Genomic DNA, 24374 nt, shown 5'->3' on the forward strand with positions numbered 1-24374 from the left:
TTAAAACTTTCCTTTTAAAAGCAGTAACTTAGTTAACTGTAATTCAGTAATATAGTGGTTGTAAAATTCTTTTAACTTTTCCATGTAACTGAAAAATTTCATAACAAAACATTGGGGAAAACCCCCAGTGATTTAGACATAAACAATATTTGAGGACTATGGTTCTACCTTTTCCAAGAGGAAAATTCCAAAAATGCTTTCAGTTTTAATAGAGTAGTTAATAACAAACTGCAAAACATACTATTTTGGGGTTGTAAAATATCACCAAAATAAGGTTACAATATAACCTACTCCTTACCAAGACACATTTAGGTGATGGTAAATTAACTGTACTGCTGATGAAGGGCAAAGGGATCAATGCTTTGAAGTACTTCATTTCACTGAGACAACTGTTGCTCTTGTTAAACTCCAAAAACCTTATGCACAAATACTAGTTTCCTCCAAAGAATGCTGACTGAGAACATACTGAAATGACATTTATAACTCAGTAGCAGAATCCTCTCCTCATAGTAACCAGTTTTAAAAATAGATACAAGGGAACTTCTTTCAACAGAGCTTCACAGGAAGTCAATGATGTGCTGTTTAACTCTTTATCTACTAAAACTGTCAAAAGAAAAACAAAAACTATCACCTAGGAAAGGTGCTTCAGCCAATATATCTAAAAATATTAAAGGCCCTTTATTACTAAATACAAATTAAGTGTATCTAAGAGCATATTCATGGTCCTGTTTTTTGAGGTTCCTAAATTACATTGTAATGAATCACCTTTAATAATCTAGAGGATTCTGGGCTAATTGTTTACTGAGGCCTAATGTTAAGGGGACACTAATCTTCACCAAGGAAATAGGAAGGCATCAGCAGCCCACATGTGTCTCAACCAAATCAATCTTCTTTCTCTGTCTCTGTCTTGTTGTCTCTCTTTCTTTGTACCAGGGATTAAGGAATTGAACCCACAGGAACTTAACCACTGAGCCACATCCCCACCCCTTTTTGAGACAGAGTCTCAGTTGCTGAAGCTGGCTTTGAATCTGTGATCCTCCTGCCTCAGAGACCCCACCTACCCACTCAAGCTGCTGGGATTACAGGTGTGCGCCACCTCGCCCAGCCTAAATCAATCTTAAAACACACAAACTCCTCACTCCTACACGAATTCAAGCTGCTCAATCCATGAAAGCATTCATAAAATGGTTCATATTCACCTTTCTAAACACTACTAGTACTCCAGGCCCCATGCCTTTAGGGATATATGATTCTTTCCATATCATATAGCTTTAAGAACTTACAATGGGGTTGGGTTGTGGCTCAGTGGTACAGTGCTTGCCTAGCATGTGTGAGGCATTGGGTTCAATTCCCGACACCACATTTAAAGAAGTAAAAAATAAATAAATAAAGGTCCATTGACTATTAAAAAATATTTTACAAAAAATATATAATGGGCACCTTACTAAACTAACATTACCTCTGTTTGGTTCTCAAAAGAATGTTTTCAAGCAGGAGTTACTAACCCAATCTTACAAATGAGAAACAAAAACTCAGTGGCATTAAATCACTTGCCCAAGGTCACAGAACTAACAAGTGATAGAGCTGGTCATATTGAAGAGCCCAGGCATGTATTTCCTTTCCAATGAATCTGGTAACTAAAGGTAACTAAACCCTGCTTATTCTTCAAAGTTCTTCTCAAATGATATCCCCTTGGGGAAGAAAAGAAACAACTCACCAGTCAACATTGAACTATATATTCTCAGCTTATGAACAAATTTTTTTGGGGAGGGAGGAGTGGTGGTGCTGGGGATTGAACCTTGCATGTAAGGCAAAACCCTCTACCAACTGAGCTATATTCCCCAGCCCTATTCTCAGCTTCTGAACCCCCATAGCATCTTGTTCATACTTTCATAGGCTCTGTCATGTTCTGTTTCATATTAGTTGTCTTATTCTCCCCATTTGAATGATAATCCCTAAGGGCAGAGGCAAGGAAAGTGACTTCATATGCACTTTATCCCCTGTGGTGGTGATACATTGCCTTGCACATAACACACATTTAACAACTGAATTGATTTCCTTCCTCAAATACTACCCATATATTATTGCAGAACATTTGTGAAAACTAAGAAACAGGGGCTGGGGTTGTGGCTCAGTGGTACAGCACTTGCCTCACATGTGTGGGGCACTGGGTTCGATCCTCAGCACCACATAAAAAACAAAGAAATAAAGGTATTGTGTCCAACTACAACTAACAAAATATTAAAAAAAAAAAAAAAAACTAAGAAACAGCACATTTATTAGCAAGACCAATCTCCAGCACCAAAATACAAAAAGTAAAGAAATCAACATTAGAGCCTGGCATGAAGGTATACTCCACCATGAGCCAGAGCCACTGGGGAGGCTGAGACAGGAGGATCCCAAGTTCAAAGCCAGCCTGTGGGCAACTTAGCAAGATCGTGCTCAAAATAAAATGAAAAGATGTGGGGATATAGCTTAGTGGTAGAACACTCCTGGATCCAATCCCCAGTAACACCAAAACAAAACAAAACAAAAACAACAACAACAACATTGGGATAAAATCCCAGACTTTATTCAGGTTTCACTTTCCCTTTGCATCCTTGTCTGTTCCAGGATCCAATCACGGATACCACATTACATTTACTCATCTCATCTCCTCATGATCTATAATAGTTTCTTAAGAGTCTTTCCTTATTTTTCATGATACTAAGAAGTATTTTGCAGAAGACTGATCCAGTATTTTGTAGAATATCCTTTAATGTGCCAGACTGATGTTTTTTTCATGTTTTGACTGAGGTTGTGAGTTTCCAAAAAATATCACAGAGGTGAAGTGTCCTTCATCATTTCATATCATCACATCTTCATGTCACCATTGAAGATGTTTACCTCAACCACTCGAGTAATGCTTGCCATGCTTCTCCACTGACAATCATTGCCAGAAAAGTTTCACATAAACATTCCTCACTTTAAACAGATCACTTACACGTATATTTTAACTTTTTTTTTTTAATATATTTTTTTTTTTTTTGAGTACCAAGGATTGAACTCGGGGACTTGACCACTTAGCCACATCCCAACCCTATTTTGTATTTTATTTAGAGTTGCTTAGGGTCTTTTGAGGCTGGCTTTGAACTAGTGATCCTCCCCCGCCTCTGCCTCCAGAGCTTCTGGGATTACAGCTGTGTGCCACCATGCCCGGCTTACACTTATTATTTTAAATAATCAATGTGATAGAGTTTCAATAAAGCACACATTTGTAAGGCATATTTTAAGTTACTACTCTTGGGTTTTAGGTGTGGTTAGGAAATAATAAAAATAGCTCAAGAATAACTGTGAGCATTTATCAACTGTTAATTAACTACATCAACCCATGATACTATGATACTATGGTGTATCCTAGTTCAAGAATATAGACTTCTCAATATTTCAACATACTTTCTGAATTTACTCAACTCAAATTCTAAGAGAACTACAATAAGTAATGTTACATACACTGGAGAATTTGTTCACGGCTAAAAGCATATTAACCCAGAGTACTGGCTACTGCTTATCTATACCAGTTCCTTAAAGAGATACATAAACATACTCTCAAACCCATCCCTAATAAATGACAAATGCCACTAAGTACCTTTCAGAAGGCTCATGGTATGAACCTAAAAATAAATAAGTACACAGACGAAACAAATTATACAGAGCATGAGATACCTCTAATAGAAAGTAACCAAATACATAGAGTCTATCTAGTTAATCATTAGTTATTTAATTCCTAACTATATAAACATCAGACTCTTTTTTTTTTTGGGGGGGGGGGTATACTGGGAATTGAATAACCAGGACAAAGTCTCTACCACTGTGCTACACCCTCAACTCACGAATTTTCATTTAAATACAGTTTTCCTAACAAATACAGAGTAGCTATTAATACTAAATTTGCTATTATCAAAAATTTGAGAAAGATGGGTTGGGGTTGGGCTTAGCAGTAGAGCACTCGCCTCACACATTCGAGACCCTGGGTTCGATCCTCAACACCAATAAAAATAAATAAGTGAAATACTACAACTAAAAAATAAATGTTTTTTAAAAATTTGGGAAAGAGTATATAATTTTTTATATCTTGTCTGGATCTGTTTGTGGGGATCAAAGCAAGAAAAATCTTCATTACTGCCATTTTTTCAACATATAGGAATGTGCCAATAGACTAAATAAATATATAATCAATATTTAAGTTTCTTGGACTTCAAAGAATAAATGGAATTTAAATAGACAGTATAGGAAAGAGATTCCAGGCAAAGGAAAGGCTCAGTAGCAAAGCTCTGAAATTGGCTAAATTGGCTGATATGGGGGCTGGGGTTGTAGCTCACTGGTAAAGTGCTTGCTTCGAATGCCTGAGGCCCTGGATTCCATCCCCAGCACCACATAAAAACAAAAATATTGTGTCCATCTACAACTAAAAAATAAAATAAAATAAAAAAAGACTGATATGGGTAACATGTGAAACTGAAACCATGGCAGGGTGAGAGATATCACAAATACAGTGGGGAATCATTAAGGGTTTGGAACTGGGGAGTGACCTCTGATCTGTTTTAAGCCTGTAAATGAAAGCAGTATACAAGATGAATTAGTGGGGAAATTACAAAAGTAGAGAAATCAATTAGGATAAAACAGCCAAGAAATAAGGACAGTAAAACAAGATAAATTTGAGAAACAACACAAGAAGTAGAATCAATAATGTGACTGCGCCGAAGAAAGATAAACCTGAAACTCTGAGCCTGCTTGAAAGGAGGGTATTATCAATAACATTAAAAGCTAATACTTCTTTTTTTCCCCCTCTGGGTTCTGGAGAAGTCAGTTCCTTATGTATGCTAATGTTTGTGCTTGTGCACGTTTTTATGTATGTCTGTATGAGGGACGGGAAGTGGGTTTTGGTAACAATTCTAATGGTTACCAGTTTAGACTGGGTTTAAAAATTTTTTTGACTGGTTTATTTATAGCCAGAGTCTCCCTAGGTAGCCAAATGCTCTACCACTGAGCTATATCCCCAGCTAAAGCCCTTTTAAGAGCTTACTAGGTACCAGTACTTGACATGTTTTATTATTTAATTTTTACTTATAATCTATAAGATACATTGCACTAACTATCCCCATTGTCTCCATAAAAAGAGAAGAATCAATCACAGTAACTCATGGTTATCACCAAACATTACACTAACTGAATAAGGGAACATCCAAGAGGGAGCTTGTTTGCTATAAAGAGAAGACATTGTGTGTTCAGACATGATGATGACGTGAGATATTTGAAAAAATATTAGCAGGCAATGATAAGCAGGCAGCTTAGGAAAGAGGTCACAGATAGGGAAACAGATTTCTGAATCGTGTAAGATTGTTGGCAACATTAGGGATGAAATGTTCCATCCGCTATTTCCTTGCACAAGACAAATTGAATCAGAAGTTTGCCTATTTGGGAGTAGAGCCAGGTAGGAGGGATAGAATCAGAAGCACAGGAAAGACAACTACTGACAGGCTTCTACTACAAAGGTCAAGATAAATCCATGTGAGATGTATCTGGAAACTATCAGATACCTGGTATCTGGTATCAATGATACCAATATGATTGTACCAAATTATAAATATCAATGTCTCAGATGAGCTACATTTGTAAGAAAACTCTTTTTTTAATATTCTTACCTAAGCAGAAATTAATGCTACCTCTGAATTAATCTTTGTTTTTCAATGACTTTTATACAGACTTGAACATTTCATAGAGTCTCAATTTTTAGGGGTTCTAATATCTACTCAATAGTTATCTATTATACTTCTCACCAGGAAAACTTATATGGAACTTGCATATTAGAGCCGCCATGCAAAAGTAAACAGTATTTACTGTGTTCACTAAATTCAGGGAAATAAACAAATACAAAATTGCCATATTGTCAATGAGGCACAAGTACATTCAATAAATGAGGAAATATAAGAATAAAATATATATAAATATACAAATCTCATACACACACACACTCACAGAGAAAGCAGAATATAGGAAATTTAAAAGCTACATAAGATACCAACTTAAATCATGATAAATCAGTAAAACTTCAAAATGTATAATCACTTAAAATGAGACAACTATAAGTATAGATGGTGTTTTATTTTTATTTTTTAATACTTTTTGGTTGCCAATGGACCTTTCTTTCTTTATATGCGTTGCTGAGAATCAAACCCAGAGCCTCACACATGCTAGGCAAGTGCTCTGCCACTGAGCTACACCCCAGCCTAGATGGTGGGTTTTTTATTGTTTTGTTTTTGCAGTTGTAGATGGACAGCATGACTTTATTTTATTTGTGTATTTTTTTTATGTGGTGCTGAGGATCAAACCCAATGCCTCCCACATGGAAGGCAAGCACTCTGCCACTGAGCTACAGCCCCAGCCCTAGATGGTGTTTTAATAACAACATAGTGAACCCCATTCTAACAAGATTCATTAATTTATTCTTTCCACAAATTTTGAGAGCCTATTATATAGCAAAGAGTACTGTATGCTCTCTAGAGTATTGGGAATTGAACCCAGGGGTGCTCTGCCACTAAGATATCTCCCTAGCCCTATCTATCTATCTATCTATCTATCTATCTTTTTATTTTTACAATTTTGAGTCAAGGTCTTACTTAGTTTCCCAGCCTTGCCTAGAACTTTCAATCCTCCTGCCTCAACCTCCCAGTAGTGGGATTACAGGTATGTAAGTACCACCATACTCAGCTACTACTCACAGATGTATAAATAAATGGAAAACAGTCTAAAACCCTGAATAACCAGGTGGTGTATGCCTGTTGTCCCAACTACTTGTTAGGATGAGATAGAAGGATCCTTTGAGGCTAAGAGATCATAGGGAAACCCAAGCTATAAATAAGTAAATAAATATTTTTTAAAGCCCAGAGTAAGCCAGTAACCATTAAATAGAGTTGTTACCAACACCCACTCCCCATCCCTCATATAGACACAATCATATATAAATGTATACACAAGCACAACATTAGACAGTGACAGTATTACCAAAGAATTTTTGTTAAATTACTCCCTGCAAAAGGTAATTTTATCTTCTATAAATTGTTCACAAATACAGAAATAATAATATATTTCTATAATAAGACAAAATGTGAAAAAATTGTTATCTTACAAATATAGATTAAAATGATTATAAATAGAATCCATTGAAATAGTAAAATATGCCAGGTGCAGTGGTGCACACCTGTAATCCCATCAGCGCAGGAAGCTGAGGCAGGAGATTATAAATTCAAAGCCAGCCTCAGCAAAAGTGAGGCAGTAAGCATCTCATGGAGACCTCGTCTTTAAATAAAATACAAAATAAAGTCAGGGATGTGGCTCAGTGGTTAAGTGTCCCTTAGTTCAATCCCCAGTACAAAAAAAAAAAAAGTTAAAAAAATAATAAAACTATATATACATATATATATTAACTATAAACTAAGATTTATCCAAGTACAGTTTTGTTTTGTTTTGTTTTGTTTTTGCAAGGCTGGGTACTGAATGAAGGGCCTACACAAGCTACCACTGAACTACACTCCCCGTTCTCCAAGGATAGTATTTACAAGCCCATTAACACAATTCACTGCAATAATGGAAAACATATGCTTATCTTATTATGCCAATAACTTTCTGTCTCCATCTTATTCCAGTTTTCACCTAAGAGCAACCCACCCATCATCTCACTTTGGATTTCCTAACTGACTAACTGGTCTTATTCTTTCTGAGTTGCTTGGCAATGAGTTAACTAGAACCTCGAGCTCTTCTCTACCTTTGGCAGGAATTTCTCCTCAACATCTTGCCAAGGCCTCCCCACAGACTCTAAGTACAGGTCGCTGATTCTCAGCAACTCCTGCAAACAACTGGTACCCAAATCCAAACCTTTATCTGACTTATTAGATTCAACCCCATAATGTAGAGTATGCAGGGGGGTGAGGCAGAAAAAGCAGAGTCCATTCCCCAAGTTCAGTTTCATGCTATATCTAGCTGTGCCCCAATCCAAGTATTCTTCTCCACAGGACAACATAATAGGGGATTGCAGACCTGCTCATCCTTCAGCCCCTGTATTCCAGTATAAACGATGCACTGGTGCTCACTTGGAGTCTACTGAGAACAAGTTCTCAAAAACACTTGCAGAGGGCTGAGGTTGTGGCTCAGTGTTAGAGCCTTGCACGTGTGAGATCCTGGGTTCGATCCTCAGCACCACATACAAATAAATACGTGAAATAAAGGGAAAAAAAAACACAGAAATTTCCTTACATAAAGGACTTTTTAGAGCATATATGTATAATCACAGCTACTTGGGAGACTGAGGCAAGAGGACTGGAAGGTCAAGGCCAGCAACTTAGCTAGACCCTACCTTAAGAAAAAGAAAAAGAGTTGGTAATGTACTTAGTGGTACAGTTCTTGCCTAACATGCCCAAGGTCGTGGGTTTAAGGCCCAGTACTCTTAAAATAAGACTAAAAAGTAAATTAACGGGGGCTGGGACTATAGCTCCAATGGCAGAGAACTTGCCTAGTATGTGTGAGGTGCTTGGTTCAATCCTTATCACTGCATAAAAATAAACAAATACAAGCATGCTGCCCATCTACAACTACAAAACAGAAATTTTTTTAAAAGTTAAAAAAATAATAAAATAGTAAATTAAAGAGGCTGGGGATGTAGCTCAGCAGTACAGCACTTGCCTAACATGCACAAGGTCCTGGGTTCAAACTCCAGCAACACACACACACACACACAGAGTAAATTAAGACATTTATTTTTAAAAATTATAGTTAAATATATATACCAAAATTTACTATTTTAACCATTTTAAGTGTATAATTCAGTGCATATAATTTTTTTCTTTTAATATTTTTCTCCTTTTCATGCCCTTTTTTTTTTTTTTTTTTTTTTAAATCGGGGGAATTGAATTGGGACATTTTATCACTGATCTGCGTCCCCAGGTGTTTTTTAAAATTTTGAGGCAGAGTTTCACTATAAGTTGCTTAGGGCTTTGCTAAAATGCCGAGGCTGGCCTCGAACTTTCGATCCTGCCTCAGCCTCCAGAGTTGATGAGATTTCAGGCATGTGCCCACCACACCCAGCTTTTCCATGACTATCATCAATGAGAGCACTCTTCTAAAATTTCTTTTTATCAAATACCTATGTCCTGCTTTCTGTAAACCAAGGATTATATTAAGGGCTCTCCAAATATTAATTTATGGGGGGGGGGGCTTGAATGTAAAAACTCAGTGGCAGAGCACTTGCCTAGCATGTGTAAGGCCATGGATTCAATCAATACTCAGCAATGAAAAAAACAAAAACAAAAAAAATCTTAGAGCTAAGGGTATAGTTCAGTGGTAAAGTACTTGCCTAGCATGCACAAGAGGTCCTGGGTTTGATCCTCAGTATCTCATAAAAACTAAAATAATAATTTAAAAAATATTATTAACATTTACTATAAACTACCAATCCTACAAGTACACTTGGTTTTGATGTTGAACCTGGTGGCACCCTTATCACTGAGCTACAGCCCTAGCCCTTCTATTTTTTATTTTGCGACAGGGTCTTTCTAAGTTTCTCAGGTTAGCCTTGAACTTGTAATCTTTCTGTTTTGGTCTACCAGTTAGCTAAGATCACAGGCATGTACTGAAAACGATGTTTTGATATATATTTGCATTGTGGAATTATCAAACTAGGAGAACATTTTAAAATGAGAAATTTGAGTTTAAAAGAAGTACCTTGTTTAAGGTTGTATATAATAAATGGCAGAGGAGTCAAATCTGGGCAAAACAACTCCACAGTCACGGACTTGACCTAATTTTCAATACTACATATTTTCTGACATTGTAAGTGTGCCACTGAGTAAAAAAATAATTGGGAAACAGTGTTTTGAAATAGTACCTTAACCATTTAGGTTTTGCAAGGAACATAATCTATAAAACTTTGATATTGAGATTAAAAAACAAAATAGAGGCCGTGCGCCACTGTGCATGCCTGTAATCCCAGTGGCTCAGGAGGCTGAGGTAGGAGGATTATTGGGTTCAAAGCCAGCCCCAGCAACTTGATGAGGCACAAAGCAACTCAGTGAGACTCTTCCTCTAAATAAAAATATAAAAGGGGCTGGAGATGTGGCTCAGTGGTTAAGTGCCTGAGTTCAATCCCCACTATCCCCTGCAAAAAAAAAAGATAATATTTTAGTCATACATAGGTCTAAAGAAATATGCTCCAAGGTTCATTTCAACAGAACTCAGGTCACTATTAACAGAAACAACAAGGGAAGAATTTTTCTTTACAAATGACTTTTGAATCAAGTTAAATTAGCAGAACAGGAGAAAAGGGATCACTATTATCTAGTCCAACTTTACAGAGAAAATAAAATACTAATTGGAGAAAAATACCATAAAAATGAGAATACCAGTTAAGAAACAGTAAATCTCAACACTTAAACACGAATTTCAACCATCTACATACATTTTATTAGATACTAAGCTGGATGAGTATTTTGCATGTAAAAGGAGTAGGGAAAAGGTTTAAAGAGAAGAAAGAAAAATGCTAAGGAAAGCTTTTTATTCCATTTCGTTAACAAATTTAATACACTGAATTTAAGCTTGCTGAAGAAATTTCAAGTTTGATACACAGAAAAACCAAAGTAAAAAAATTAGTTGCCAGGACTGAAGTTCTCAAGCTGCTAACATTTTCATACTACTAGTTATCACTAGCAGGCATTTGCTGGCTTTGTATACAACAGGCTGGCAAGAAAAACATTCTTCCATTCTTGTAGTCAGCTTTGGAGCTTGTTCTTTAAGATGTTCTCATTTAAATGCTGTTGTAGACCTCACAAGCCTTATGGATTTAGACCAAATCTTAGTTGGCACTATTAGAACAAAGTGATTAGAACAAGCTTTTGCACATTCTACTTGATATTCACTGCCTATTTCTCTGTAATGCTCTGGTTTTACAAAAGTTATCACTGAATCTTCCAGAGCAGGTGTAGGACAATGTCTTTACATTAATTTTTTAAGAAACATTTGTTTTTTAGTTTTAGTTGGATACAATACCTTATTTATTTATCTTTATGTGGTGCTGAAGATCAAACCCAGGACCTCGCACGTGCTAGGCAAGCACTCTACTGCTGAGCCACAACCCCAGACCTACATTCCATTTTTTAATCTGCATAATCAAGCCTATGTCTTTACCAGAAATATTTTGAGTAGAATTTCCTTGTTATATGAATACATGATCCTTTGGTAAATCACATTACTGTTTTGTATTCAAAATACACACCTATTAAAAACATGTTTTAACTTCTCTCACATTGTGCAGTTTAACATTTGATGTGATGCTTGAAGTGTGACCTCCCAAGGATCATTTTTATAATAGGGAATGAAATAAAGTCCTCGGCATTCAAACAAACAAAATATAATTGGTAATACATATTTTGGAGACTAGCTTTAAAAACAAAAGGCTCTGGCACTTAACTAGCTTCATGGATATGGGGGACATTCTAACTCTCTCAGCCTCAGTTTCTACATCTATAAAGTAAAAACTATTGTCCTTGCATATAGGCAAAGGCCATCCTGTTTTGCTGAACAAAGAATAAGCAGTGCCTGACTCACAGAAAGTGTTCAACTGGTGTATGTAGTAAGATTAAGAGTAAACACTAGATTGAGTTTGGGATTTTTCCCCACTGGGAATTAAAACAAGGTCCTGATCCATACTAGACAAGTGCTCTACCACTGATCTACACCCCAGTCCTCTTTATTTTGAGACAGGGTCTAGCTAAATTGCCCAAGCTGGCCTCAAACTTGTAATCTCCTGCCTCAGATTCCTGAGCAGCTGGGATTACAAGTGTACCCATCCACACCTTGCTAGATAGAGTTTTGAACGTATTACTCACACAGCAAGAACATAATAAATATTCAGTTCATCTGAATTTGAAAATACATTAAATTAAATTCTAGACTGGAAGAACCTACAGGGAATAGATTCTCCCTGCCTGAAAAATTAAAAAAATATTTAACAAAATATATGAAACAATGGCTTTTAGACACTAGACATCAGGCAGCAGAGAAAGCGACCCCTGAAGAGGGAAAACAAGTGAGGTAAACCCTATGAATGGCCTAACCCTACTGCCTAAAGAGTTTACAAGTCTCAGCACTAAGATGGGAACCCAAGCAACCTGGGTAGATGAGACAGGACTGCAAGTCTGGGAAAGCCGAGGCAGATAACATTTACAGTGCAGAATACCATAAAAGACAATTGCATACAAAGAGTCACCACTGAAGTTCTAAACAGGGGGCCTTCTAAGTCTTCAAGTGAGCACTGATCAGTACAGAGAAATACTTGAACCCAGGGAAGAACCAACCAAAAGGAGTATTAATAATCCCCAGTTCTCACACAGGGGCAGAAAAGGGGAAATCTTATAATTCAGTGGGTATTGGGGAAAATTTGCCCTAGATTAAAGGCTGTTTGGTCCTGCCTTAAGGTTTAAAAGGATCAAAGTACTCTAACACAAATCTGTCACAGAACACAGTTCAAGAATGTTTATAAGAACATTAAAAAGAGAGGGGGCTGGGGATATAGCTCAGTTGGTACGCGAGTGCTTGCCTCACATGCACAAGGCCCTGGGTTCTAATCCCCAGCACACCACACCACACACACACACACACACACACACACACACACACACACACCCCAAAAAAAAAAAAAAAAATTCAGGCAGCCAGAGGAGCAGCAGTGGACAGACAGCGCAGCATGCCCAAGAGGAAGATCAGCTTTACCAAAAGGGTGGCAAAGGAGGAGCCCATGTGAAACTGTAGGTTAAATCTACTCCTATAAAAGTGGACACAAAGCCTAAGAAGGCGGAGGGAAACGATAACACTTAGGGCAAAAAAAAAAAGTGCAAACAAAAGGGAAAAGGGGAGCAAAGGCAAAACAGGCTGAAGTGGTTAACCAAGAAACTAAAGATGATTTACCTGCAGAAAACTGAGAAACTAAAAATGAGAAGATTCCAGCCTCTGGTGAAGTGGAAGAAAAAGAAGTCAAGTCTGATTAATTAATCATAGGTTTATCAGAGGTCTCTGTCTTCTTCCTGTACAACCCAGAGAAATGTTCTTATCAACTACTTTGTAAGTGTAAGTCTTTTTATAGCTCCAAAAACATTTTTTTAAAAGAAAGGAATCCTAATTTCCCCCCACTTTTTTAGTATAAATGATTGTGTAAAGAAATAAAACCAGGGGCTGGGATTGTGGCTCAGAGGGATAGCGCTCACTTCGCATGCGTGAGGCATTGGGTTCGATCCTCAGTACCACATAAAGATAAAATACTGTCCACCTATAACTAAAAAAATAAATATTAAAAAGAAAAATAAATAAATGAAACCAACTGCTATTTGTTTATTTTGGGGTACAACCAGAAAATAGTAGCATATTGCATTATGGGAGGCTTGGACAGACTTGGGGTGTAAGCTTAACATTCCATAGGTTGGGGGTTAATTTTATATTTTACAATGCAAAGCATATTAAATGGCAGTTTGAAGTCAGAGTCCTGTATTTAATGTCTTGAATATCTTAAAATATTTCTATTCCTGTATTATTTTTTAGTAGAATTACTTCCTAAAGAAAACTACTCCTGGATCACTACTCTGATAGAATCATGTGTACTCTGTAACATCTTTGGTTGTGGAAGTTCAGTTTTCCATTTATTTTTTAATAGTCTGTGAAAGACCAGAAAAATTATTTATGTAGTATGTAGTGTATATAAAAAAGTTGTGAACTGCTGGAACCTAAGTAACAGCTCAGCAATGTATGAAGATACTGGTTATATATATATATATATATATCCCCCAGGGATTGAATCCAGGGGCTCTTAACCATTAACTTCTAAGCCACATTCCCAGCCCTTTTTCCTTTCTTTCTTTTTCTTTTTTTTTTTTTTTTTTTGTGTGTGTGGTGCTGGGGATTGAACCCAGAGCCTTGTGCACGCAAGATGCAAGGCAAACACTCTACCAACTGAGCTATATCCCCAGCCCTTTTTTAATATTTTATTTAAAGATAATCATCACTAAGTTGTTCAGGACCTCACTAAGTTGCTGAGGCTGGCCTTGAACTTGCATCCTCCTATCTCAGTCTCTTGAATTACAAAACCCCCACCAGCTTACTTGATCCTCCTAAGGAAAATTTGCCTCCAAATTTGAAGCTGGAAAGTCACTGGGAAAACTGAGAAAGAATCACAGTATAAGGTTTTTTAGATTTTTCAATACATGCATTAATAATTAATTATTAATTCAATACATGAATTAATAATTCTAAGTAAAATGTCTGTGTACTGATCCTCAATACAACCAATAAAATTTCAGTTATGAAAGAATAAAAAAAAATACAAAAGTATCTATCACCCAACAAGGTAAAACTAATGTTGTCTGACATCCAGTAAAAAATAAAAAATCACCAAGGTGCTGGGGCTGTAGCTCAGTGGTAGAGTGCTTGCCTCACACGTGTGAGGCACTGCATTCTATTCTCAGCACCACATAAAAATAAATAAATAAAAATATTGTGTGCATCTACAACTAAAAAAATAAAAAATTTTAAAAAATCACCAAGCACACAATAAAGCAGGAAAATGACTCTTAGGACAAAAATAAATCAAGAGTATTAAACCTATGAGTGAGACACAGATAACAGAATTAGCAGACAAAGATAACAAAATAATTGTTCTAACTATATTCCTTATATAAAAGGGCAGAGAATCACTTGCAGATGTTAAGCACATGGAAAATATAAAAAAGATTAAAATCCAACTTGAAAAGATGAAAATGTTAATGGAAAGGATTTTCAGCAAATTAAATATTGCTAAGTAACTATAACTAAGAGTAATATAAACTACCCAAAATAAAACACCGTGGGGGGGGGGGCGGGAAATGGTACCAATGGCCAGTGAGATATCAAGAGGCCAGATACATGTGTAAATGGAGTCTGGAAGTAGAGAAGGAACAAAATTAATCTTGAAGAAATAATAAGGTAAAATCTTTTCCACATGTGATGAAAACTCTACATTTTAGATAGAAAAAGTACAGATTACAAATAGTAATTCTCCCATCTTTCTTCACAAGACTACCAGAAAACATTTCTTTTCTTTGGTGCCGGGGATTGAACTCAGGGGCACTGGAACACTGAGACACAACCCCAGACCTGTTTTGTGTTTTCTTTAGAGACAGGGTCTAACTGAGTTGCTAAGCATCTCGCTGTTGTTGAAGCTGGCTTTGAACTCACAATCCTCCTTCCTCACCCTTCTGAGCTGCTGGGATTACTGGGACTTTTTGCTACTGAACCTTTCAACACAGCAACCTAACCAGTTACCACAGGACTTGGCACACTTACTAAAACCCATGTACCAGCCTTGACACTCTATTCCCTTGAAATGCACAATGGTTCAACCACAAAAAGACAAGATTAGCCTATGATTCTCCAGAATTATGAATACAGAACAGTATAGCATCACAAAAAGTCTACTCTCTAAGAGACTAGAAGGAACTACCCACAAATGACAGTAGTATTAAGTTCTTTCCCCTTGTGTTACTTTTTCAATTTTCTATAATATGGTTATAGCATTTTAAAAATGTGCACATCAATATAGTAGTTTTTAAAATACAATACACAGTTCTTCCTGGAAGTCCACAATGTTAAATTTTTTACTTCCATATTACCACTAAAACACCACACAACTTTTTTCCCAGTGTATGTACATTTATACTGATGGTACAAAGGCCATGGTGGTTAAGACTGATGGTACCTGAGCTTGAATCAAGACAATAATAACAAACTGTACATGTAAGCAGTTATGTATTCTTTTTTTAAAAATCTTTTTTTGTAGTTTAGATGGATACAATACCTTTATTTTATTTATTTATCTTTATGAGGTGCTGAGGCTCAAACCCAGTGCCTCACACTTGCTAGGCAAGCGCTCTACCGCTGAGCTACAGCCCCAGCCCAGTTCTGTATTCTTAACGGTGACTTGCAATAAAAACAAAATACTACTTGTACATAGGTACATGTAAAAGCCAGGTGTAGTGGCACACACCTGTAATCCCAATTTAAGAAACTGAGGCAGGAAGATCACAAATTCAAGGCCAGTCTATGTAACTTCATGAGACCCACCTTGGTTACATTCCCAGTACCCGAGGGAAGCGGAAGGGAGGGGAAACTTTCTGAGGAAATTCCAAAATTGTTTTCCTTAGTGGTTGCACCATTTTACATCTCCATAGGCAAAGCACAGGGATCCCAGTATCTCAGTATCTCTATAGCTTAACCGATACTCACTACTTTTTGGATAATATCCATACTAGTGAGTATGAAACAATATATCATTGTGGTTTTGATTTGTATTTCCTTAATGATAAGTAGAGCATCTTTTTATGGGCCTATTGTGAAGATATGTCTACTTAAATGTTTTCAGCATTTTTTAATTGGTTTGTTATGATGTTGAGCTATATATAGGCATTCTTCATATATTCTGGAATATTAATCCCTGCAGAAATATAACTTTAAAATACTTTTTTTCCCATTCTGGGGGCTATCTTTTCATTCTATGTGCAGAGTTTTTAATTTTGATGGAGTTCAATGTATCTACTTTTTCTTGCACAACACATACTTTTGTTGTCATATTTAAAAACTTATTGCTTGGGCTGGGGTTGTAGCTCAGTGATACAGTACTTGCCTCACATGTTTAAGGCACTGGGTTTAATCCTCAGCACCACACAAAAATAAAGATATTGTGTTCAACTACAATTTTTTTAAAAAATATTAATTAAAAAAAAACCCATTGCTTAATCCAAGGTCACAGAGATTTTCATTTACTTTTTTACCTAAAATTTGTATTTTTTTTTAAATTTTTTTATTAGTTGCTCAAAACATTACAATGGTCTTGACATATCATACATTTGATTCAAATGGGGTACGTAATCTTATTTTTCCACGTGTACAGATTGCAAGATCACATTGGTTATACAGCCACATTTATACACTGGGTCATACTAGTGTCTGTTGTATTCTGCTATCCTTCCTATTCCCCTCTCCCCTTCCCTCCCATCACCTCTTTCTACCCAATCTACTGTGACACGTTTCTCTCTCTTTTCTCTTCCCCCTCACACCATCTTATATGTAATTTCATAACAATGAGGGTCTCTACCATCTTCTGTGCAATTCCCCTTCTCTCTCCTATTCCCACGCACACCCTCTCGTCCCTATTTAATGGTAATCTTCTTTTCATGCTCTTCCTCCCTGCTCTATTTTGAGTCACCCAGCTTATATCAAAGAAGACATTCTGCATTTGTTTTTTAGGGATTGGCTAGCTTCACTTAGCATAATCTGCTCTAATGTCATCCATTTCCCTACAAATGCCATGATTTTAAATTTGTATGTTTTAACTCTTAAATTTAATTCCTTGATCTATTGAGATAGTTTTTGTAAAAGACGTAAGGGAAGGTCCAGCTTCCTTCTTTTCCATGTTGATATCCCTTAATGTGAGCATCATTAGTTCAAAAGACAAATGGATTTATTATTCTTTTCAAAGTAAACTGATGAGCTATTGCTGTTCAGTGATAAAGTCCTTGCCCAGCACACATGAACCCTTGAGTTTGATCCCAACCCTGTGAAAACTAATCAATTAATTAATTTTTAAAAGTAAATTGGTCATAAATTTAAGGACTTATTTCTGGACTCTCAATTCTGTTTCATTAATCTATTTATCTATTCTGATACCTATACCACACCATTTTGATTACTGTAGCTTTGTAGTAAAGTTTTGAAATTAGGAAGTGTGAGTCCTCCAAATTTGCTCTTCTTTTTCAAGATTGTTTTGCCTCTTCTGGGTCCCTTCAGTTTCTGTCTGAATTTAGGATCAGCTTGTGAATTTCTGCATAAAGGGCAGCTGGAATTGTGACAGATATTACAATGAATCTGTAGATCAGTTTGGGGAGTATTGCCATCTTAACACTAAGTCTTCCAGTGCATCAACGCTGGAAATCTTTCCATTGACTTACACCTTCTTTCCTATCTTTGGTAATGCTTTTCAGTTTTCAATGTGTGTGTTTTACCTCCATGGTAAACTCATGGCTGATTCTCTTTCTGGATTGTTCATTCCTTGTATATAGAAATGTAAATGATTCTGTATTCTGCAACTATGCTGAACTCATTTATTGGCTCTGGTAATTTTTTAATGCATTCCTTAGGCTTTCTTGAATATAAGATCATTTCATGTGCAAATGGCAATCAATGAATACTGACTGCATGTACAGTTTGGTATTATTGTCTTGATTCAAGCTCAGGTACCAGGTATCCTTTCCTGTTTGGATGCTATTTATTTATTTATTTATTTATTTTTCTTGTTTGACTGCTCTGGCTAGAACTGTCAGTAATAGGTTGAAAAGAAGTGGCAAAAGTGAGCTTCTTTGTCTGGTTCCTGATATTAAGGAAAAGCTTTCACTCTTTCACCATAAATAGATTACTTTAACTGTGGATTTTCACATGACACAGAACATCATTTTTACTTTAAAAAAAATAAAAGAAAGACCAATTGTTAAAATTATGACTACTCAAACTGGGATAAATAGCACTGCCTCCAAAATGAAGGAAGTAACCTGATGTTTCAAAAAAAAAAAAAAAAAACTGATATGTTTTGTTAGCAATAACACAATTCAAGTTTAAATTCAAATTTTTGAAACTTCTAACCACCACCATTGTACTCAACAACAGTTTCCCAATAAACTTTTCTAATGAGAAATTTTTTTCCTTTGAGACAGGGTTTCACTATTTGCCCCTGCTGGGCTTGAACTTGCGACTGGCCACCCAAGTTGCTGGGATTATAAGCACTCTCCATTGAGCCCAGTTTTTAATGAGACTTAACTAATGCATGTTGACTGTTTTGATATTGCAAAATGATACAGTAACATATGGAAAAATCTACATGTGTACTGACCAGCAGCTTCCAAGTGACACATACATGTTACACCAAAATCATAAAACAAAATTAGACTCTCATGTACAGGATAAACTAATGCATTTGAAAGTAACAAAATACAAAATGCTCACTGAACTGTTTTTGGATTTCACACTGCAATTAACCTTTTAAGAAACATACTTGCTAGGCTCAGTGGCCAGCCTGAGAAACTTAGCCAGTCCCTGTCTCAAAATAATTTTTTTTAAGGTTGTGGGGAGGGGAGCTGGGGACATAGCCCAGCAGTAAAATTCCCTTAGAAGAAGAATCAAGGGATTTGAAGAATCAAGAGATTTCTCTGAGGCAGGAGAACTGTGAGTTCAAAGCCAGCCTCACCAACTTAGCAAGGCCCTAAGCAACTCAGTGAGACCCTGTCTCTAATAAAATATAAACAAGGGCAATCCCTGGCACCAAAACTTAATTAATTGAAAATAAAAATAGAGAGCTGGGGATGTGGTTTAGTGGCTAAACAGCTCTAGGTTAAATTCCTGGTATCCAAAACAAAACAACCCTAACATCAAAGACATGAATTCTGAAAGGAAGACACACACCATTATAGCAGCTTTTGTCCTCAACACCCTTAAAAAAAAAAAAAAAAAAAAAAGGCTTATTTGAAAAGGTTTTTAAATTTTTTTATATTTTTTATTTGTTCTAATTAGTTATACATGAGTAGAATATATTTTGACACATTATACATAAATGGAATATAACTTCATATTCATTGGTGAGATCCCCACCTCAAAAAATAGTACTTGAAGCACAAATCTATTTTGTATCCCTAATTAGATTTTCTAAGAAAACAAAGGATCTTGTTTAAACAATTAGACTACAGTTAATTTATGATCTACTGTTTTAACATATACTATGATATTCTAAAAGTATAGAACTAAATATTACTTTTCACCTTCATAAACTCATCTTATTCATTTTGACTGTTTGCCAGCCTCTCAAGATAGAGACTCAGCCCTGTTTCTGACTAGTTCACTTAAATCTAACAATTAAGTCAGAAAAATAAATAGGAAATTTTTCAGGAGTATCCTTTTGAAGGATTGTCCTTGCTACCTAAGAAATATAATTTATTTTCTTCTTAAAAAATAATTTGGAAAAAAGGAAGAAAAAAAAAAAGAATTTGATAGCCAGGCACCGTGGCGCTCACCTGTAATCCCAGCGGGTCAGGAGGCTGAGGCAGGAGGTTCAGAAGTTCAAAGCCAGCCAGCAACTTAGCAAGGCAATTTAGTAAGTTGCCCCAGCAACTTAGTAAGACCCTGTCTCAAAAAATAAAAAGGGCTGCTGATGTAGCTCAGTGGTTAAGTGTCCCTATGTTCAATTTCTGGTAGCAAAAACAAAAAGAGTAAGAATTTGGTCAATTACATATTCACTGTAGGACATTTATTTACTTATTTGTCTTTTTGCAGTGCTAGGGACAGAACCCATAGTCTTGTTAGGGATGTGTTATACCACAGAGCTATATCCCCAAGTCCGTCATTGTAGATAATTTAAAGAACATAAACACAGGAAAATTAAAAAACATTGTACTTCTAATATGTAGAAACTATAGATGATATTTTGGTATAATTTCTTTTAGATAGTTTCTGTATTTTAAAATACTTTTTACAAAAATGGGACCTTATAAATTAAAAAAGGATTTTATTTTATTAAACATAAATTTTGTAGCATATTTATTTAATTATATTGTTTGCCATGTCATTTTTCATTAACAAAAATGTTTAATGTCTAAATATACCATAGCTTCTATTATTTATATGATTGATCTTCTGATGCTATACATATAAGTTTCTAATTTTTTTTTTCTGTGACAGCATCTTAGTAAATGTCTCGTCTTCATAGTGAAATTTTAACACACATTATTGATAAATTTATCCTAAAAGTGAACCTAGTAAGCAAAACTCTAAATGTTTTCAAAGGTTGGACCAATTTTACTCCTACAACAACCAGGTATGAGATATCGAATTCATTTCCCTGCAACCTCTTTCAAAACACTAATTATAAATTTTTCTTTTTTGGTGATGCTGGGGATTGAACCCAGGGTCTTGTGCATGCGAGGCAAGCACTCTACCAAGTGAGCTATAGCCCTAGCCCATACATTTTCCACTTTTATAAGCCAAAAGAAAATTATTTTATGCCTTGCAAACTGAATTGTTATTTTCATATTCACACTGGCCTTTTGTATTCCTTGGGGATTATTCATTTCCTTTGCCAAATAACTATTTCAGATGGTGGTCTTGAGCTACATCCCCAAGTCCGTGTTTTTTTGGTTTTTTTTGTTTGTTTGTTTTATTTTTCTTTGTTGGTTCTCTCCTGTTTTTATTTGTCCCACTCAGTGGTGCTTCTTTTGTGTCTCCACTGCTGACCTGACTTGTCTCCTCCCAGATGATCCTGTAGACAGGAGTCTCATGGCCTTAAATATTCTACTAAACGAAATTTCTGTCTTTATTCTAAATCTCTCCTGCTATAAGTCAAATTCTAATGGCTGAACCCACCTGCTTATCTGACGTCTCTCCTTAGAAGGTTCGTAAGAATATCTCAAACTTAAAGCTGGGCATGGTGGTACATGCCTATAATTCCAGCAACTCAATAGGCTGAGGCAACAGGACTGCAAATTCAAGGCCAGCCTCAGCAACTTAGCAATGCCCTAAGCAACTTAGAGAGACCCTGTCTCAAAAAATAAAAAGGGCTAGGGATGTAGTTTAGTGGTAAAGGGCCCTGGGTTCATCAGTACCATAAAACAAAACAAACAAACAAAAAACCCTCAAACTTAAACGTGTTCAAAATGGAACTCTTTGTTTATAACCAGAGATATGAAAAATGGTGCTCTATATGTGTAAAATGAATTGTAATGCATTCTGCTGTCATATATAACAAATTAGAATAAAAATTTGCTTCTTCACACATCTGTATCCTGAATTCTATTGCTTCTTCCCACTTCTATATCCTGAATTCTCCATTCTAATATATGTTACACCACCAGCAGAGTTAAGAAAAACTAGGAGCCATTCTTGATTTTTCCCTGTCATTTTTTCCCACCCTCCTCTTTTTTGGTGGTGGGGACAGGTACCAGGGACACTCAACCACTGACCCACATTCCCAGGGGCGCTTAACTACTGAGTCACATCCCAAGCCCCTTTTATTTTTTGAGACACGGTTTAAATTGCTTAGGGCCTTGATAAGTTGCGGAGGTTGGCTTTGAATTTGGGATCCTCCTGCCTCAGCCTCTCAAATCAGTGGGATTAAAGGCATGCGCCATCATGCCCAGCTGGAGCAAGTTTATTTATTTATTTATTCATTCATTCATAAATGAATGAATGAATAAATATTTTTCTTCTTCTTCCTTCTTCTTCTTTTCTTTTCTTTTTTTCCCCCAGTACTGGGGATTAAAATGAAGAGTGCCTTACCTCTGAGCTATATCCCCATCCCTTTTTGTTTTTTAATTTGAGACAGGACCTCATTAAGTCGCTGATACTGGTCTCGAACTTGTGATCCTCCTGCCTCAGCCTCCACAGTCCCCGGGTGTGCCTGGCTACTCTGATATATAAAAAATAGAAGGAAATTTCTTCAACCTGAAATATGCATCTACAAAAATTCCATTGCTGGGGCTGGGATTGTGGCTAGGCGGTAGAACGCTCGCCTAGCACGGGCAGGACCTGAGTTCAATCCTCAGCACCACATAAAAATAAAATGCATTGTGTTGTGTCCATCTACACCAAAAAATAAATTTAAAAAAAATTCCATGTTTGCTAACATCATAGTCAATGGTTAAAAACTAAAAGTTTTCCTCCTAATAGCAAGAAGAAGGCAAAGATGCCTACTCTTGCCACTCCTATTCAACATAGTTTCTATTCAACAGAAGTCTCTCCAGGGTAATTAGGCAGGAAAAAGTAAAATAAAATGTATCCAGACAGGAAAGGAAGATTGGTACAAGACAATGGGATATCTATATGAAAAAGAATGAAGTTGGATCTCTATCCTGTGTACCATACACAAAAATTAACTAAAAATGGATCAAAGACTTAAATCCAAGGGCAAAAACTATAAAACTCCTGAAAAAAAAAAAAAAAGGCATAGTCTTCATGATCTTAAATTAGGCAAATGTTTCTTAAAAGCACAAACAAAGAAAAAATATTAGACTTCAAGCCAGGTATGAGTGTGGCATGCTTGTAATCTCTGCAACTCAGGAAGCTGAGGCAGGTGGATCACAAGTTCAAGGCCAGTCTCAGCAACATGGCAAGGTCCTAAGCAACTTAATGAGACCCTGTCTCAAAATAAAAAGGATGGGGATTAGATTTAAAATTAAAATCTTTTGTGTTTCAAAGCATAAGCTGAGAAAGTGCAAAGACCCACAGAATGGGAGTAGTTTTACAAATCTTACATATGATATATATGATTTATAATAGTAGTCCAGTATACAGAACATGCAAAAAAACCTTACAATTCAACAATAAAAAGACAACCCAATAAAAAATGGGCACAACTTTTGATAAGACATTTCTCCAAAGAAGATATCTAATAGGTACGTGAAGTGATGCTCACACTCATATTACTCATTAGAAAAACATTGCAAAACCTTGAGATACCACTTCACAGTCTAGTAGGATAACTATAATAAAGAAGATGATAAATTAGGCACGGTGGTGCATGCCTATAATCCCAGCAGTTCAGGGGTCTAAGACAGAAGAATTGTGAGTTCAAAGCCAGCCTCAGCAACAGCAAGGCACTAAGCAACTCAGTGAGGCCCTGTCTCTAAATAAAATACAAAATAAGGCTGGGGTGGGGAGGGGGTATAGTAGAGGATAGGAAAGGTAGCAGAATACAACAGTTACTAATATGGCATTATGTAAAAATGTGGATATGAAACTGATGTGATTCTGCAATCTGTATTTGGAGTAAAAATGGGAGTTCATAACCCACTTGAATCTAATGTATGAAATATGATATGTCAAGAGCTTTGTAATGTTTTGAACAACCAATAAAAAAAATTAAAAAAAATAAAATAATAAAATAGGGCTGGGGATGTGGCTCAGTGTTTGAGTGTCCCAGAGTTAAATCCCCAGTACGGAAAAATAGAAGAAGATGACAACCATGACAATAATAAGTGTTGGTGAGAAATTAGAATCCTGATACATTGCTAGAGGAAGGCAGAATGCTGTAGTCATTTGTCGAAGCAGTTTGGAAGTTCCTCAAAAAGTTAAACACAGAATAACCATATGATTTAGCAATTCCTTTCCTAGTTATAGACCAAAAAGGATGAAAAAAATAAACAAACAAAATTTGTACATTAACAGCAGCTTTTTTTTGGGAGGGGGGGGAGTCCTAGGGATCAAATCCAAGGGCACTTTACCACTGAGGT

The 24374-nt window shown here is 36.2% G+C and overlaps 1 protein-coding gene and 1 pseudogene across 2 annotated transcripts in view; one reads left to right on the forward strand and one right to left on the reverse strand.

Annotated features, from left to right (window-relative positions):
• The window catches only part of Cbl (Cbl proto-oncogene), a 94103-nt gene that overhangs the window by 35454 nt on the left and 34275 nt on the right, over nt 1-24374 (reverse strand). The window contains exon 1 of one of the 2 annotated variants that reach the window (XM_076846274.1): nt 20166-20296. The exons of the other annotated variant lie outside the window; for it this stretch is intronic. The gene's annotated coding sequence lies outside the window, so the exon portion shown is untranslated. Of the gene's footprint in view, nt 1-20165; nt 20297-24374 lie in introns of those variants that run through there. 2 annotated transcript variants of the gene reach the window in all.
• LOC143391120 (non-histone chromosomal protein HMG-14 pseudogene) lies at nt 12773-13073 on the forward strand (annotated as a pseudogene).

Source organism: Callospermophilus lateralis, chromosome 2 (assembly GCF_048772815.1).
Source record: "Callospermophilus lateralis isolate mCalLat2 chromosome 2, mCalLat2.hap1, whole genome shotgun sequence".
NCBI lineage: Eukaryota > Metazoa > Chordata > Mammalia > Rodentia > Sciuridae > Callospermophilus > Callospermophilus lateralis.